The 19,585-nt window shown below is 35.9% G+C and overlaps 1 protein-coding gene across 2 annotated transcripts in view; it reads right to left on the bottom strand.

Moving 5' to 3' along the window:
- LOC137230970 (tubulin-specific chaperone cofactor E-like protein) overlaps positions 1-19,585 on the bottom strand; it is a 162,234-nt gene that overhangs the window by 87,447 nt on the left and 55,202 nt on the right. The gene's annotated exons all lie outside the window — the stretch shown is intronic.

Below are 19,585 nucleotides of genomic sequence, written 5' to 3'. Positions count from 1 at the left end.
TCTCCTAAAGATGGCCAACATGCCTGCTGCTAATCTTTATATAAGAATCAGCTTAGAAAGGAGAGGAGAACCTAGAAAAAAAGTAGACACTACAAAGATTATAGAGAGAAGTCTAATCACTCTGTGGAGCCTGCTTGCTTGGGCACCAGCATCAAGGCAGGCAGATACCTAAGCACGTGTTCCTTGGTAACAGATGGGAAGATGGACGTAGACCAGCAGTTTCCGACCCCTGAGGAAGGCATAAGTTACAAACAAAAACATCTAGTTGTATGTTAGCTGTTAACTCAGCTTTTTCAGTGATGCTTTGTTGAATGTTCCAGCCTAGCCTAGTCGACTGTAACACAAGGAATTTGTGGAAGAGTCAAGAATACGCTCTTGTAAAGAAGTGGTAAATGAGGGACACAAGTTCCTTGATCAAGGCAGGAATAAACAGCCAAAGACACCAAGAGGGAAGTGAATTATAGAGGTGAGACTAGGGCCCAGGAGGACAAGTTTCCCATGTGGAAAATCTTGCCTCCGCTGCCAGCCTTGGAGGATCTAGGTTTGATTTCATTGAGAAAGCTAAGCAGTTTCCTACAATCCAGAGAGGGGGAAAATGCTGAAAAAGTCTAATATTAGCTTTATTATAACCAAGATATACTGAGGTTAATTCGGGATCAGAATACAATGGTCATAAGATTACCCCCGCCACGTTCCCCACCCTACTGGCTTTGATTCGGTTAAATCAGTGTTATAATAAGGTTGGTAGGAGCACGGAAGCTGTAGTAAGACATCTGTGGTCAGGGATGGAAGTAATCATGTCCATGAAAGGGAGTAGCAGGTATGGTAAAGTAGCACTGGCCTTGGAGTCAGAAGACCTGACTTCAGAGTCTTGACTCCATCTTATAATTAGCTGTGTGGCTTACCAACTCACTCAATCCTTTTGGATCTCAGATTTCTCACTAGTAAAACTGGGATAATAAGTCTGCCCTTCCTACCTTGTAAGACAGTCATAAGAATCATATAAAATAACAGATGAGCAAGCACTTTGTAAGTTCTAAGTTCATATGCAAATAAAAAGGATTAACATTACATTCCTGCTGTCTGGGACTTACATTATTAAAACGCACACACCACTAAGAAAATATATGATTGAAATCTTCTTAGGTAGGACTTCTTGGAAAAGGTGATGGTACGATTAAAAAGATTATAGAATTGTCTTCTCCCACGACTTGAGCCCCAAATGGTATTCTTTTAAAAGGGTAAAATATTACCGGCAGCAACTAATACAGGAAAAGAGGAAACTGCCTTATTGCCATAACCTTTTAAAAGGAACCAAAAGCTCTGTACCAGGTGGTTCTGTTAAGCAAGGGTCCTAACTCACCCCCCAGAAGCCATTATGCAGAAAGAAGGTAAGGAAACAAAATCCTGAGCGTACTGACCAATACTTCCTAATTTAGAGCAAACTGGGCTGGGGGGTAAGGAGTCAGCTGGGAGGAAGACTGAGGAAACACCTTAGGGATCAGAAGTCTCTACATCCCACTGCCAGGATGTCAGGATCTTAGCAATGGCAAACGAAACAAAACAGTCCACACAAACAAAAAACAAAACTACCACGCCTTGAAATTTTCCAAGGCTGCAAACTGAAAAAGTGAAATGATTCAAAGTCCAAAGGTATCTTTCCTTCACCCAATCTCCTAGCATATGCCTTTAAGTCAGTGAAAGTAGGTTATGATAATTTAATAAAATCTTGGAAAAGACAGCAGAACCTAGGGGTCAAATAAGCTGAACCCAATTCTACGGATATTTTCCCTTCAGACTACAGAAAAGGAGACAGAATTGTAATACCCCAGGCTCTCAAGCTCTGCCCAGGGAGGACAAAAGGAACAATGGCAAAGGGGTCAAGGAGTTTACTTATACTATGTTTCAGTAAAGAGATGGTGTAGATAGAGGTATCCACTTTTATACATAAGCAAGAATATAAGACACAAAATGGCAACTAAGCACATACCACTGCAAAAGGAATAAAAGAGAGAAACACATTAAGTAAAAGGCAGAGGCAGAACTCAATCTGAAAGAAAACATAATTGAATGAAAAGAAAATGCCCCACAAATACTCTAAGGTCTAGAAATTAATAAGTGCATAAATATAATAAAACAGGAGCTCAAAGGTAAATGATAAACAGCAGAATGAGATGAAAAGGGAGATTTCAGCACCGGTGAAAGAAACAGGAGCAAAATAACACATTACCTACCGAATAAGTAAATTAGGAAGTATGACCCAGGAATATTATACCTCACCAAGTTTTTTCAGAAATAAATTTAACAAGCAAATATTCTGAAACAAGAACTTAGGGAACAGGGCACCCATGAGTCCTTCTGAAAAAGAAAAACACTACTCAACAATGGGATTAAAGAACTAGTGTTAAGCCCTGAATCTAGTTACCTATAAAACTAAAACTTAAAATAATAACTGTATGATCCTAGACTTATTTATACTTGACACTATAGTCAACTGAATTTATCTCAAGCACAAACATATTTTTACACAAAATATGGTCCCTGTGCAGAAACTAGTCTGCAATTGGTCAAGTCTATCTACAAATTAAATGACCTATAAATTAGGACACTCTAAAAGGTCTTATAGTTTTCTCAAAATCAACATGTCCAGAAATAATTCATTGCTACTCCCCAACCATCTTCTCTTCTAGTCTTCCTTATCTCAGCAAATGGCACCAGGAACTGAATAGTCATCCCGATTCCTTCCTATCTCTCCTCTCCACTTCTCCCATTCAATCACTTGCCGTGTCATACTAATTCTATTCCTAAACATTTCATGAATCTACCTTCATCTCTCTTGCCCACCTGTCTTGTAAATTCAAGCCACTATCGTTAATAACCTGGATTGCGACAGCTTTCTTTGGATGCATAAGCTGGGTAATTTTCCTCAATATTTGTTTCAGCCTCCTCCTAGAATGCCTTTCTGTGCTGCAAAGCTGAAAACTACATTTACCACACTCCTTTGCAGGTAAGATTTAACTACCATCCATCTCATTCAACAGCCCTGGGGAGAGACATAGTGGATTTAGCAGACATGGAGTGGGAACAGCTTGGGTAGAGGCTTCCTAATTACCAGATTGTGGTTCAAGTAGTGTGTTCCTGGAGTCAACACCCTTGGCAGCAGCTTGCTTGATCTCCAGATCACAGCTAAGGTGGTGTGATCCAGCACCAGGGACAGCAGCTTCCTGAGTCTCCCCTTATCTGATGCTAGCAGAGGTAGCAGTACCCTTGGTGGGCTAGTTCTGCGGTACTGCTCTAGGGATAATCCTAGGGAGGCAGCCCTTCCAAAGATTTTGTAAGCACCTTATTCCCTGTATGAAATCCCTTTCTTCTTAAAATAGCTAGTTTGTGGCTTCTGTTATCTATAACTGAATTTCAAATGATACTCTTTCAAATGGTTTCCCAAGACTTCAGGGTGGTCCCCAATTGACCCTTGTCTATATCACAGCCAAAGACATTGTCATAAAACACAAATTTGACTACAACACTCCTCTACTTAAAATCACTCAAGACCCATCAGAATAAAGCCCTCTCTTTAACATAATTGTGGTAGGCAAAATTTTGGCTCCCCTCAGCAGAGAACCCAGCTGAGCCATCCTGGGCCCACACTTTTGACACATACAAACTATAACATGATAAGTATATATTGTTTCAAGCCACTAAGTTTATGGCAATTCGTTACAGCAGCAGAAAACTAATACAATTGATTAGAAAAGGCCCTTCATGATTTCGTTCCTACGTAAGTTTCCAAATTTATTTTGGGCCATTGACATTACCGCTCCCTGTACCTGCTTTCCACTTATTTAATCTTAAAAGCAATGTTTACTTATTAATTTTCAGGTAAATCCAGCAGGGTTTTATATATGGATAAAAGTTTGGATACGGACTAGGATAACAAATATTCACTCTTTATGCTGTAAAAATGAAGAAACAGCATTAGAGTTGTGACTCACTATAACTCACTATATACACTGAATATGTCCCCCTAAAAGTTACATAAGTAAAGATCATGATTTTAAGATAATATGTTTACTCCTAAGTATCTTACTTTGGATTATCTTTAAGCAGGGCAAATCAGTAGATAAAAGAAATCATGATTTTACAAAATGCCCAGTAAATTTTAGAAACCAATTTCTACCTTAGATATTTTATTCAGTATTCAAAAGTTCATCTAAACTATGCCTGAACTATATCTGTATATTCTGTATTATCTGAGCTTTTCTTAGCATCAGCCCCAAAGCTATAGTCTTAAGAGGTAAAGGGCTTTTTTCTTTCCAAAGCTATAGTCTTAAGTGGTAAATGATTTCTGATGACTAAGTAGTCTTCAGAATTAATGATCTCAATTTATATTCTACCAGTCAGTACTTCTATCTGATTATTAAAAAATATTTAATATCTATAAGTCTCACTTCTGAAGTGGGCAAAATGCTATAAGTCTACCTTGGATGATATTACTGACAAGGATGTACTGCAATAAGCAAATGTTAAATTGTAATACATATTTGTCTGTGTTTGTGTTCAGAGCTTCTGAATAGCATTCCCCACGGTCTCCTAGCAGAAAATGATCAATCATAACAAGAACAAAATTTACTACACACAGCATAAAGGCCAGCATGACCACATGGGCAACTGAGAATGATAAATGGGAACCAAATGCTAGCTGAGACCTTGTGAAGAACACTACCCACAGGCAAACTGGCATTGTGCTTTTTTTTTTCTTCCTATTAAATAAAAACACCCACGAGGAGAAAAGCTTCTTTCAACTTTAAGGGTTTTTTAATCGTGAGCAGTTAAAAATCAGGCTACTGGTAGGGTGGGGCTGAAGGTGGCACTAACAAAGGGGGGACCGGGGAATGAACCCATGCTTAGTGGAGCTAGGGTAGGGCAGCTCTACTCCCAGTGCACATAAGTAAGCCTTCACACACTAGCCGTTCCTTGTCCATGGCACACCTGCCTGATGTGACAGACACACGAGCAGATTTTAGTAGCGTGATGGTCAGGTTGGGAGAGGTATGCCCCTTTCTCTTATTGCCCATTTTCACTCTTGATTCCTAAGATAGCTCGGAGCATTTCATCAATCACCATCAATCACAGGTCTATGAAGCTAGAATAAAGACTTGGCACACTACTTGAAAAAGACTGAATGTTCCTACTGTAAATCTTAGTCTGAGGGTGAACTTATGACAAAACCTAAAACCCAAAGATGGACGGAGACTAAAGGTTAACTCATTTTCAGCTCTAACTAGTTTAAAAACTATTCTAACTAAATAATATGAACATTAAATATTTTACATAATTTTTAGGAACCTGGAAGACTAAAGGAGGCCTAGAACCAAAGGCTTTGAGCTGGCAGAAAGCTCGCACATTTGGACCTCACGGCTCCAAATCCATAAAAGAAGCAGCTCACAACCTCAAGGAGCGTCCTAGAGAAAAATGATGGGGTTTACATCTTATGCAGGTACATATACCACAATGGGATTAAGGGCATCCCAGTAGTGTGCTCACAGGTGGCCTATAGTAGTCTTATGCTAACAATTCTATTACTCTATTGATTCTCAAATGCAGACCCATATTGAATCAACTGGAGTCTTTATTCTAAATAAAGCTATTTTACTCCAATAAATATTTTTACTCCAATAAATCTCTAATACATACATCTCTCTCTTTAAGGAAGGCAACAAATAAAACATGAAAAATCTCTTATGGTTCCCTTGGTTGAAACAAATCATTAAGTATAACTAGACGAAAAACATTCACGAAATCTACTTTGTTTCCCAAGGCATTATGAAGGATTCAAAATACATTTCAAATATCTGACTGCTGTTATTTAATCCCTCCTGTATGGTATGCTTTCTCTCTCTGGTATGGTATCATATCATGGCATATCAAAGAGATCTCCGACGCATTCTACAGCTGGGACTTTACACTCTTACTGAAACAGTTTCCTCAAGGTCACCAATATCTTATTAAAACACATAAACATCACTTTTCAGAAGCAGAAAGGATCGTAGAGATCATCTATTACATATTTTACAGATATAGTAATAGAGGGCCAGTTTGCTAGCCCAAAGTCTATTAGCTGGTGAATGCAAGGGTGGAAATTAGAACTGAGGTCTTGTTCTCAGATCATCATTCTTTCTCAGGTCTCATCTTAATGATTTGCTGCAATAATGAATACCGTTCTAGAAATTCTCTTCTCCTTTCTACATTTCAAATGTCCCCTTTCAATCTCTCTTTACAGGTTCTCTTCCTACCATCTACACTTGGGTAGCACTCAAAACTCACTCCCAGATTCTCTTCCCTTTTCTCTTTGTGATCTTCCATCACAGCGCTCATTCTCTTATTTAGCTTAAGCCATAGATGTTTCCCACTTGTCTTCCTCAAGCTTCTGTATTTCACCTACCTCCAGAATGATTTATTCTCATCTTTCATGCATAGCAAAGAATCTGAAACTGAACTTAGTATTTTCCATATAGTTTTTCATCAAGGCTTGAATCATAGAATTTTGTTTCAATTCACTATTTCTTAAATTCAAGTGCTGTCAAAATTGCCTAGTAAATGGATAAAGATACCTAGTCATATAATGGAATACCACACAGCAGTTAAAATAATTATTTTAATCTACATTTATCAATATGGTTAAAACCTTGATCAATATGGCTCCATATATTCACATTTTAATGCACTTCTGCTCCAAATACAGAGTAAAATGGATAAAATATGAAAGGGTTGAATTGCAAGAAGACATACCAAGGCTCAAAAATAACAGACATCTCCATGGACCAGAAACTGAACAGAAATACAAAGCATACAACTGAAACCACAGGACCACTGGACCCCAGGTCCAAATCAGGCAGTAGCAGTCAGGAGTTAAGTTCGTGTTAGGCAAAGGAAAATAAAGTACTCCATGGGAGAGAGAGGAACTCAAGACAGGTTCACTGCCTGAAGGAGGGGGAGGGTTAGGGTGATGTGAGGCTGGGCATGAAATAAGGAGGCAAAAAACTGCTGCAGATCCACTGCCTCGGGCTACCTCTTTTGAGCAATGGGTCTAGGTAAAAGAAGTAATAAGGTAGCTCTACCAACAGGAATTGAATCAAATCACCTGCTGCTTAGGTGACTAGATTTACCCTAACTCTACAATCAGTGGGATAGGGTCTCCAAAATCCATTACAAGAGCTGGTTCTAGACCAGGGGTCTGGGGAGCTGGTTAGAGATAACTGCAAAAACCATTAGACAGGGAGAGATAAGCTCAAACAGGAAGACATAACAATCCTCAATGTGTATGTATCTAACAACAGAGCTTCAAGATAAAGAAGCAAAAACTAATAGAACTGGAAGTAGAAATAGACAAATCCACAATTACAGTTGGAGACTTCAGTACCCCTTTCTCAGTAACTGATAGAACAAGTAGACAGAAAATTGTTAACAATGTAAAGACTTGACCAACACTAAAAACTTGACCTAACTGACATTTTTAATACACATTTCCAAGCAACATCAGAACACACATTTTTTTCTAGTGCATATGGAAGTCTAACCAAGACAGACCATGTTCTAGGCCCAAAACATACTTAATAGGTTTAAAATAACTGAAATAATACAAAGTATGTTATCTGATTATAATGATATTAAACTGGAAATCATTAACAGAACAACAACAATCCCCAAGAATTTGGAAAATACACAACACACCCATAAATAACCCAAGGGTCAAACAGGAAGTCACAAGAAAAATTAGGAAATATTCTAAATTCAATAAAATAAAAATACAATATATCAAAAATTATAGAATGTAGCTAAAGCAGTGTTTAAAGGAAAATGTATAGAATTAAATGCCTGTAAAAGAAAAGAAGAAAGGTCTCAAATCAATGATCTAAACTTCCATCTTAAGAAACTAGAAAAAGATGAGCAAACTAAACTCAAAGCAAGAAGAAGGAAGGAACTAATAAAGATATGAGCAGAAATCAGTGAAATAGAATGCATATAAACAACAGACAAACCATGAAACCCAAAGCTGGTCCATAAGGTTAGTGAATTTGGTAAACCTCTAGCCAGACTGATCAAGAAAAGAAGACACCAATATCAGGACTAAAAGAGGAGACATCACTACAGACTCTACAGACACTAAAGGTTTGTAATAAATGAATATTATGAACAACCTTATGCCCATAAATTCAATAACTAAGATGAAGTGGATGAACTCCTTCAAAGACACAAATTACCAAAGCTCATTCAAGAAGGAACAAATAACTTGAATCAGGCTACATCTATTAAATAAATTTAATCATAGTTAAAACCACCAGTAAAGAAAACACCAGACACAGACGGCCTCATTGATAAATTCTACAAAATACTTAAGAAAAAGATAATATTAATTCTACACAAAATCTTTTAGAAAAAAGAGGAAAGAACACTCAAAAACTCATTTTATGAGGCCAGCACTATCCTAGTACCAAAACAAGGCAGCCAGAAACTATCAAACTCTTAGAGGAAAACATAGGCAGAACACTCTATGACATAAATCACAGCGAGATCTTTTTTGACCCACCTCCTAGAGAAATGGAAATAAAAACAAAAATAAACAAATGGAAACTAATGAAACTTGAAAGCTTTTGCACAGCAAAGGAAATCATAAAAAAGACCAAAAGACAACCCTCAGAATGGGAGAAAATATTTGCAAATGAAGCAACTGACAAATGATTAATCTCTAAAATTTATATGCAGCTCATGCAGCTCAATAACAAACAAACAAACAAACCAACCCAAAAATGTGCAGAAGACCTAAATAGACATTTCTCCAAAGAAGATATACAGACTGCCAACAAACACATAAAAGAATGTTCAACATCATTAATCATTAGAGAAATGCAAATCAAAACTACAATGAGATATCATCTCACACCAGTCAGAATGGCCATCATCAAAAAATCTAGAAACAATAAATGCTGGAGAGGGTGCGGAGAAAAGGGAACACTCTTGCACTGCTGGTGGGAATGTGAATTGGTACAGCCACCATGGAGAACAGTATGGAGGTTCCTTAAGAAACTACAAATACAACTACCATATGATCCAGCAATCCCACTACTGGGCATATACCCTGAGAAAAACATAATTCAAAAAGAGTCATGTACCAAAATGTTCATTGAAGCTCTATTTACAATAGCCAGGAGATGGAAACAACCTAAGTGTCCATCATCGGATGAATGGATAAAGAAGATGTGGCACATATATACAATGGAATATTACTCAGCCATAAAAAGAAACGAAATTGAGTTATTTGTAGTGAGGTGGTTGGACCTAGAGTCTGTCATACAGAGTGAAGTAAGTCAGAATGAGAAAGACAAATACAGTATGCTAACACATATATATGGAATATAAGAAAAAAAAATGTCATGAAGAACCTAGGGGTAAGACAGGAATAAAGACACAGACCTACTAGAGAATGGACTTAAGGATATGGGGAGGGGGAAGGGTGAGCTGTGACAAAGTGAGAGAGTGGCATGGACATATATACATTACCAAACGTAAAATAGATAGCTAGTGGGAAGCAGCCACATAGCATAGGGAGATCAGCTCGGTGCTTTGTGACTACCTGGATGGGTGGGATAGGGAGGGTGGGAGGGAGGGAGACGCAAGAGGGAGGAGATATGGGAACATATGTATATGTATAACTGATTCACTTTGTTATAGAGCGGAAACTAACACACCATTGGAGAGCAATTATACTCCAATAAAGATGTGAAAAAAAACCCAACAAGGCAAAGACATTAAAAGAAAATTACAGATCAATATCCCTCATGAAAGCAGACACAAAAATCCTCAACAAAATATTAGCAAGTTTAACCCACCAACATATAAGAAGGTAATACATAATAAGCAAATGAGATTTATCCTGGGAATTTAAGGCTGGTTAAACATTTTAAGAAATCAGTTAATATAATTCACTGTAATGGACACTAAATAAGAAAAACTACATGAATTTCTCAAGATATGCAGAAAAAGAAAAGGAAAGAGAAAAAAGAAAATAAAGAAAAGAAGTATAAGTCATATAGATTGGAAAAGAAGACATACACTGTGCCTCATACACAACATGACTGCCGACAATGAATTCACAAAAGAACTACTAGAGCTAATAAGTCTAGCAAGGTTGCAGGATACAAGGTCAATATACAAAAAAAAATTGTATTTCTATACCTAGCAATGAACAATTGAAAAGTGAAATTAAAAAATAGTACTATTTATAATAGGACTTAGATACATGAAATCCTTAAGTAAAAATGTAATAAATAATAAAAATATGTGCAGAATTTTTGTGAAAAAATACAAGACACCAATTACTTAAAGAAATCAAAGAAAACTTAAATAAATGGAGAGATACACTGATTCATGGACAAATAAATGGAGAGAGATACTGGTTCATGGACAGGAAGACTCAATATTATTAAGATATCAATTCTACCCAAATTGTTCTACAGATTCAACACAATTTCAATCAAAATGCCAGCAGAATTTTTTTTCTAGAATTCAACAAGCTTATCCTAATGTTGATACGTAAAGGCAAAAGAACTAAAACAGCCAAAATAACTTTGAAAAGAAAATCAAAGTTGGAGGACCCCCGTTACCTGGATCCCAAGACTTATTCTAAAGCTACAGTAATCAAGACAGCATAATATTGGCAAAAGGATAGACACATAGATCATGGAAAAGAACAGAGAATCCAGAAATAGAGAGTCTACCTATATGGTTAATTGATTTTCAACAAAGGTATAAACTCAATTAAATAGAAAAAAGATAGTCTTATTAATGAATACCACTATAACAATGACACTCATATACCCAAATTAAAACAAAACAAAAAGTTAATCCATATCCTAAACCATATACAAAAATTAACTCAAATGAATAAATGTGCTTAAACTATAAAATGTCTAGAAAACATAAGAAATCCCTGTGATCTTAAGTTGGTCAAAGATTTCTTTGATATGACACCAAAAGCACAATCCATAAAAGAAAAAAATCAGTTAAGTTGAATGTCATCAAAATTTAAAACATTTGCTATTTGAAAGAAACTGATAAAAAATAAAATAACAAGCCAGACTGAGAGAAAATATTTACAAAACACATGTCTGGTAAGGGCCATATATCTGGAATATACAAAGAACCCTCAAAATTCAATAATAAGAAAATAACCCAGTACAAAAGTGGGCAAAAGATTTTAACAGATACTTCATCAAAGAAGGTATTTGGATAGCAAATAAGCTCATGAGAAGATGCTCTACACCATTAGTCACTAGGGAAATACAAATTAAAACCACAGCGAGATACCATGATGTATCTATTAGAATGGCTAAAATTAAAGACAGAAACAAGAAAACTGAAAATACCAAGTGGTGGTGAGGATGTGGAGCAAAGGAACTCTCATATGTTGCTGATGGGAAAGCAAAATGGTACAGTCACTCTGGAAAACAGCTTGACAAGTTAAACACACACTTCCCAAATGACTCAGCAGTTCCACCTCTAGGTATTTACCCAACAGAAATAAGAACTTATGTTCACACACAAACTCATAGGTGAGTGTTTATAATAGCTTTCTTAATAAATTGCCAAAAAAGGGTAAACAACCAGAATGTACTTCAGCTGATAAATGTCTAAATAAACTGTACTACTGAGCAGTAAAAAGGATATCACTAGTGATACACACAAGATAGATAAATCTCAAATGCATTATGCTAAGTAAAAGAAACCAGACTCAAATGGCTACCTACACCTCCTTTCAGAAAAGGATAGACTTACTAGACAGAAAATCAGCAAGAATAAGATCTGAATAAAACAATCAATCAACAGTATCCACTTGAAATATATAGAACACTCCATCCAACAACAGCAGAATACATGATTTCTAAGCACCCATGGAACAATCACCAAGGTGGGTATAAAATACACGTTAACAAATTTAGAAGAATTGGTATTATGCAGAGTTTTTTTCTGACCATAATGGAACCAAAGTAGAAATCAGCATCAGAAGGATAAGAAGAAAATTCCTAACACTTGGAAATTAAACTTCTAAATAATCCATGGGTCAAACAGGAAGACTCAAATAAAATAATAATTTAAAAAAACATAGAACTGAATGGAAATTAAAATGTAACACATCAAAACATGTGGGATGCCAGCAGTCCTGAGAGTGAAATTTATAGCACTTACGTGTTTATTAGGAAAGCCCTCAAATTAAGGATCTACATTCCTACCTCAAAAACTAGAAAAAGAAGGGCAAATCAAGCAAAAGGAAGGAAATAAGCAGAAATCAATGGCTTTTTTAAAAAAAGGAAGACAACACTGAAAACTACAAAACATTGTTGAAAGAAATTAATGAAGACATAAATAAATGGAAAGACATTCCATGTTCCTGGATTGGAATACTTCATATTATTAAAATGTCTATACTACTCAAAGCAATCTACAGATTCAATGAAATCCCTATCAAAATCCCAATAGCATTTTTTTTGCAGAAATAGGAAAAATCATCCTCAAATTCATATGGAATCTCAAAGGATCCTGATTAGCCAAAACAATTTTGAAAAGGAAGAATAAAATTGAAGGACTCACATTTCCTTACTTCAAAACATATTACAAAGCCACAGTAATCAAAATAGTGTGGTACTGGCATAAAGACAGACATATAGCCAATGGAATTGAATAGAGAAGGCAGCAATAAAACCTCTCATACATGGTCAAATGACCTTTGATAAAGGTGCCAAGACCACTCAATAGTGAAAAGACAGTTTCCTCAACAAATGGTGCTGGGAAAACTGGATACCTACATGCAAAAAAGAAAAGAAAGTGGACCCTTTTCTTATATCATATACAAAAATTAACTCAAAATGCATTAAAGACCTACATGTAAGATCCAAAACTATAAAACTTCTAGAAGAAAACATAGAGGAAAATCTTCATGACAATGGATTTGGCAATGATTTCTTAGATACTACACCAAAAACACAGACAACAAAAGCAAAAATAGACATATGGGACTACATCAAACCTAAAAAACATCTGTATATCAAAGGATACAATGAACAGAGCTAAAAGGCAACTTATAGAATGGGAGAAAATATTTGCAAATCATGTATCCGATAAGGGGTTAATATCTACAATACATAAAGAAATCTAAAACTCAACATCAAGAAAAATTAAAAAAAAAAACAGATTTAAAAATGGGCAAAGCACTCACACAGACATTTCTCCAAAGATCACATACAAATGACCAAAAAGCATATGAAAAGACATTCAACATCACTAATCATCAAACAAATACAAATCAAAACCACTGTGAGGTAACATCTTACACCCATTAGGATGGATACTATTTAAAAAACACAAAATAACAAGTGTTGTTTGGTGGAGAAACTGGAACACTTGTGCACTGTTGTTGTAATTGTAAAATCATACAACCAACCATGGAAAACAGTATGGTGGTTCTTCAAGACTTAAAAAGAGGATTACCATATGATTCAACAATTCCACCTCTGGGATTCAAAAGAACTGAAAGCTGGGTCTTGAAGAGATATCTGCACACCCATGTTCACAGCAGCACTATTCAAAATAGCCAAGAAGTGGAAGCGAACCAAATGTCTACTGATGGATGAATGGATAAACAAAATGTGGTATATACATACAATGGAATATTATTCAGCCTTAAAAAGGAAGGAAATCCTGTCACATGCTACAACATGGATGAACTTTGAAGATGTTATGCTAAGTGACATAAGTCAGTCACAAAAAGACTATATGATTCTTTTTATATAAGATATCTAGAGTAGTCAAATTCATAGAGACAGAAAGTAGAATGATGTTTGTCAGGTGGTTGTAAGGAGCTGCAGGGAGAGGGTGATGGAGAGTTGACATTTTATAAATATAGAGTTTCAGTTCTGCAAGAGGAAAAACCTTTCTGGAGATTCATTGCACAACAGTATAAATATACTTAACACTACTGAAATGTACAGTTAAAAATGGCTAAGATGGTAAATTTTATCTTATGTATATTTTACCACAATTTTAAAAAATAATTAAGGTGGTAAATTTTGTTATGTGTATTTTAGTAGAAATAAAAAGTTTTTATTTTTATTTTTTTGTTGTTGATATGCCTTTTTTTTTACATCTTTATTGAAGTATAATTGCTTTACAATGGTGTGTTAGTTTCTGCTTTATAAAAAAGTCAATCAGTTATACATATACATATGTTCCAATATCTCTTCCCTCTTGCATCTCCCTCCCTCCCACCCTCCCTATCCCACCCCTCTAGGTGGTCACAAAGCACCAAGCTGATCTCCCTGTGCTATGCAGCTGCTTCCCAATAGCTATCTATTTTACACTTGGTAGTGTATATATGTCCATGCCACTCTCCACTTTGTCACAGCTTACCCTTCCCCCTCCCCATATCCTCAAGTCCATTCTCTAGTAGGTCTGTGTCTTTATTCCCGTCTTACCCCTAGGTTCTTCATGACATTTTTTTTCTTATATTCCATATATATGTGTTAGCATACGGTATTTGTCTTTCTCTTTCTGACTTACTTCACTCTGTATGACAGACGCTAGGTCCATCCACCTCACTACAAATAACTCAATTTCATTTCCTTTTATGGCTGAGTAATATTCCATTGTATATATGTGCCACATCTTCTTTATCTATTCATCCGATGATGGACACTTAGGTTGCTTCCATGTCTGGCTATTGTAAATAGAGCTGCAATGAACATTTTGGTACATGACTCTTTTTGAATTATGGTTTTCTCAGGGTATATGCCCCATAGTAGGATTGCTGGGTCATATGGTAGTTCAATTTGTAGTTTTTTAAAGAACCTCCATACTGTTCTCCATAGTGGCTGTACCAATTCACATTCCCACCAGCAGTGCAAGAGTGTCCCCTTTTCTCCACACCCTCTCCAGCATTTATTGTTTCTAGATTTTTTGATGATGGCCATTCTGACTGGTGTGAGATGATATCTCATTGTAGTTTTGATTTGCATTTCTCTAATGATTAATGATGTTCAGCATTCTTTTATGTGTTTGTTGGCAATCTGTATATCTTCTTTGGAGAAATGTCTATTTAGGTCTTCTGCCCATTTTTGGATTGGGCTGTTTGTTTGTTTGTTACTGAGCTGCATGAGCTGCTTGTAAATTGTGGAGATTAATCCTTTGTCAGTTGCTTCATTTGCAAATATTTTCTCCCATTCTAAGAGTTGTCTTTTGGTCTTATTTATGGTTTCCTTTGCTGTGCAAAAGCTTTGAAGTTTCATTAGTTTCCATTTGTTTATTTTTGTTTTTATTTCCATTTCTCTAGGATGTAGGTCAAAAAGGATCTCGCTGTGATTTATGTCATAGAGTGTGCTGCCTATGTTTTCCTCTAAGAGTTTGATAGTTTCTGGCCTTACATTAAGGTCTTTAATCCATTTTGAGCTTATTTTTGTGTATGGTGTTAGGGAGTGATCTAATCTCATACCTTTTACATGTACCTGTCCAGTTTTCCCAGCACCACTTATTGAAGAGGCTGTCCTTTCTCCACTGTACATTCCTGCCTCCTTTATCAAAGATAAGGTGACCATATGTGTGTGGGTTTATCTCTGGGCTTTCTATCCTGTTCCATTGATGTTTATCTTTCTGTTCTTGTGCCAGTACCATACTGTCTTGATTACTGTAGCTTTGTCTGAAGTCAGGGAGCCTGATTCCTCCAGCTCTGTTTTTCTTTCTCAAGATTGCTTTGGCTATTCGGGGTCTTTTGTGTTTACATACAAATTGTGAAATTTTTTCGTTCTAGTTGTGAAAAATGCCAGTGGTAGTTTGATAGGGATTGCAGTGAATCTGTAGATTGCTTTGGGTAGTAGAGTCATTTTCACAATGTTGATTCTTCCAATCCAAGAACATGGTATATCTCTCCATCTATCTGTATCATCTTTAATTTCTTTCATCAGTGTCTTATAATTTTCTGCATACACGTCTTTTGTCTCCTTAGGTAGGTTTATTCCTAGATATTTTATTCTTTTTGTTGCAATGGTAAATGGGAGTGTTTTCTTGATTTCACTTTCAGATTTTTCATCATTATTGTATAGGAATGCCAGAGATTTCTGTGCATTAATTTTGTATCCTGCTACTTTACCAAATGCATTGATTAGCGCTAGTAGTTTTCTGGTAGCATCTTTAGGATTTTCTATGTATAGTATCATGTCATCTGCAGACAGTGACAGCTTTACTTCTTCTTTTCCGATTTTCCTTTTATTTCCTTTTCTTCTCTGATTGCTGTGGCTAAAACTTCCAAAACTATGTTGAATAAGAGTGGTGAGAGTGGGCAACCTTGTCTTGTTCCTGATCTTAGTGGAAATGCTTTCAGTTTTTCACCATTGAGGATGATGTTGGCTGTGGGTTTGTCATATATGGCCTTTATTATGTTGAGGAAAGTTCCCTCTATGCCTACTTTCTGCGGGGTTTTTTTTTATCATAAATGGGTGTTGAATTTTGTCGAAAGCTTTGTCTGCATCTATTGAGATGACCATATGGTTTTTCTCCTTCAATTTGTTAATATGGTGTATCACATTGATTGATTTGCGTATATTGAAGAATCCTTGCATTCCTGGAATAAACCCCACTTGCTCATGGTGTATGATCCTTTTAATGTGCTGTTGGATTCTGTTTGCTAGTATTTTGTTCAGGATTTTTGCATCTATGTTCATCAGTGATATTGGCTTGTAGTTTTCTTTCTTTGTGACATCCTTGTCTGGTTGTGGTATCAGGGTGATGGTGGCCTTGTAGAATGAGTTTGGGAGGGTTCCTCCCTCTGCTATATTTTGGAAGAGTTTGAGAAGGATAGGTGTTAGCTCTTCTCTAAATGTTTGATAGAATTCGCCTGTTAATCCTTCTGGTCCTGGGCTTTTGTTTGTTGGAAAATTTTTAATCACAGTTTCAATTTCAGTGCTTGTGATTGGTCTGTTCATATTTTCTATTTCTTCCTGATTCAGTCTTGGCAGGTTGTGCATTTCTAAGAATTTGTCCATTTCTTCCAGGTTGTCCATTTTATTGGCATAGAGTTGCTTGTAGTAATCTCTCATGATCTTTTGTATTTCTGCAGTGTCAACTGTTACTTCTCCTTTTTCATTTCTAATTCTATTGATTTGAGTCTTCTCCCTTTTTTATTTGATGAGTCTGGCTAATGGTTTATCAATTTTGTTTATCTTCTCAAAGAACCAGCTTTTAGTTTTATTGATCTTTGCTATCATTTCCTTCATTTCTTTTTCATTTATTTCTTCTCTGATCTTTATGATTTCTTTCCTTCTGTGAACTTTGGGGTTTTTTTGTTCTTCTTTCTCTAACTGCTTTAGGTGCAAGGTTGGGTTGTTTATTTGAGATGTTTTCTGTTTCTTAAGGTAGGATTGTATTGCTACAAACTTCCCTCTTAGAACTGCTTTTGCTGCATCCCATAGGTTTTGGGTCGTCGTGTCTCCATTGTCATTTGTTTCTAGGTATTTTTTGATTTCCTCTTTGATTTATTCAGTGATCACTTTGTTATTAAGTAGTGTATTGTTTAGCCTCCATGTGTTTGTATTTTTTACAGATCTTTTCCTGTAATTGATATCTAGTCTCATAGCATTGTGGTCGGAAAAGATACTTGATACAATTTCAATTTTCTTAAATTTACCAAGGCTTGATTTGTGACCCAAGATATGATCTATCCTGGAGAATGTTCCATGAGCACTTGCGAAAAATGTGTATTCTGTTGTTTTTGATTGGATTGTTTTTGATGGAATAATTGTTTTAAATGATAAAAAAAGGGTAATTAACACCAATTTTACACAATCTTGTCCAGAAAACAGAAGAGAAGAAAAAACTTCCCAACTCATTTTATGAAGCCAGTGCTACTGATACCAAAAGCACGTAAACAGTTTCAAAAAAAGAATATGACATACTAATATCTCTCATGATGTTAGACACAAAAATCCTCAACAAAATATTTGCAAACTAAATCCAACAATGTATAGAAAGAAATACACACTATAACGAAGTAGAATTTATTATAGGTATGCAAAGCTGCTTCAACACTTGAAAATCAATCAATATAACTCCCATATCAAGCAGCTAAGGAAGAAAAATCATATAATATTTATTGACACAGAAAAAGCATTTGAAAAAATTCTATTTTTGATAAAAACTCTCAGCATGTTAGAAATAGAGGGGAACTACTTGATACAGAACATCTCCAAAAAAACCTATAGCTAACATTATACTTAGTGCTGAAACATTATACTTAGCAGTAAAACACTGAATATTTTTCCCTAAGATTGGGAGCAAAGCACTCTCATGCAACACAGGTACTGGAAGTTACAGCCATTGTAATAAGGCAAGAAAAAGAAACAGTCATATAGACTGGAAAGAAATACAATTTTTTATATTTGCAAATGATCTGAAATACTTAGGTGTAAATCTAACAAAAGACCTACAAGACTTGTATGTCAAAAATTATTAAATGCTTATGGAAGAAATCAAAGAATGCCTAAGGGCTTCCCTGGTGGCGCAGTGGTTGAGAGTCCTCCTGCCGATGCAGGGGACGTGGGTTCGTGCCCCGGTCCGGGAAGATCCCACATGCCGCGGAGCAGATAGGCCTGGGAGCTATGGCAGCTGAGCCTGCGTGTCCGCAACGGGAGAGGCCACAACAGTGAGAGGCCCGTGTACCGCAAAAAAAAAAAAAAAAAAAAAAAAAGAATGCCTAAATAAATGTATAGACATACTGTGTGCATGCACTGGAAGATCTAATATAGTAAATACATTAATATTCCTCAAACTCATCTGTAAGTTTAATAAAATTCCTTTCAAAATCCCAGAAAGATTATTTGTAAACAAAGACAAGTTTAGTCTAAAATTTATATAGATAGGCAAAGGCCCTAGAATAGCTAAAACAATCTTGAAGAACAAAGTGAGAAGAATCATTCCACATGATATTACAACTTATTATTACAGCTACAGTACTTGGTGTTGGTGGGACAACAGACATAGATCAGTGGAACAGAATAGAAAACCCAGAAATATACCCACACAAATAGACTATTTCAATTTTTTTTAAAGTTGGAAAAGCAATGAAATGAGGGAAAACAGTCTTTTCAACAGATGGTGCTGGAGCAATTGGACAACCATAGGCCAAAAAAATGAACCTCAACCTAAACCTCTCACTTTGCACAAAAATTAACTCAAAAAGGATTATGGATTTAAATGTCCAATGTAAAACTATAAAACTATGGGGGGAAAAAAAAAGAAAATCTTCAATATCTATGGCTAGGCCAAGGGTTCTTGATACTAAAAGCTCAGTACATAAAAGGAAAAATTGATCAACTGGACCTCATCAAAATTAAAAATTTTTGAGCTATAAAAGATCATGTAAAAACAATGAAAAGACAAGCTACATGCTAACAGAAAATATTTACAAACCACATATGTAACAAAGGACTAGTATCTAGAATTTATAAAGAGCTCTCAAACTCAACAGTAAAGGAACAAGCCAATCAAA

This window comes from Pseudorca crassidens, chromosome 9 (assembly GCF_039906515.1).
Source record: "Pseudorca crassidens isolate mPseCra1 chromosome 9, mPseCra1.hap1, whole genome shotgun sequence".
NCBI lineage: Eukaryota > Metazoa > Chordata > Mammalia > Artiodactyla > Delphinidae > Pseudorca > Pseudorca crassidens.
The sequence above is the reverse complement of the archived record's forward strand: the minus strand, read 5'-3'. Positions and strand labels throughout refer to the sequence as shown.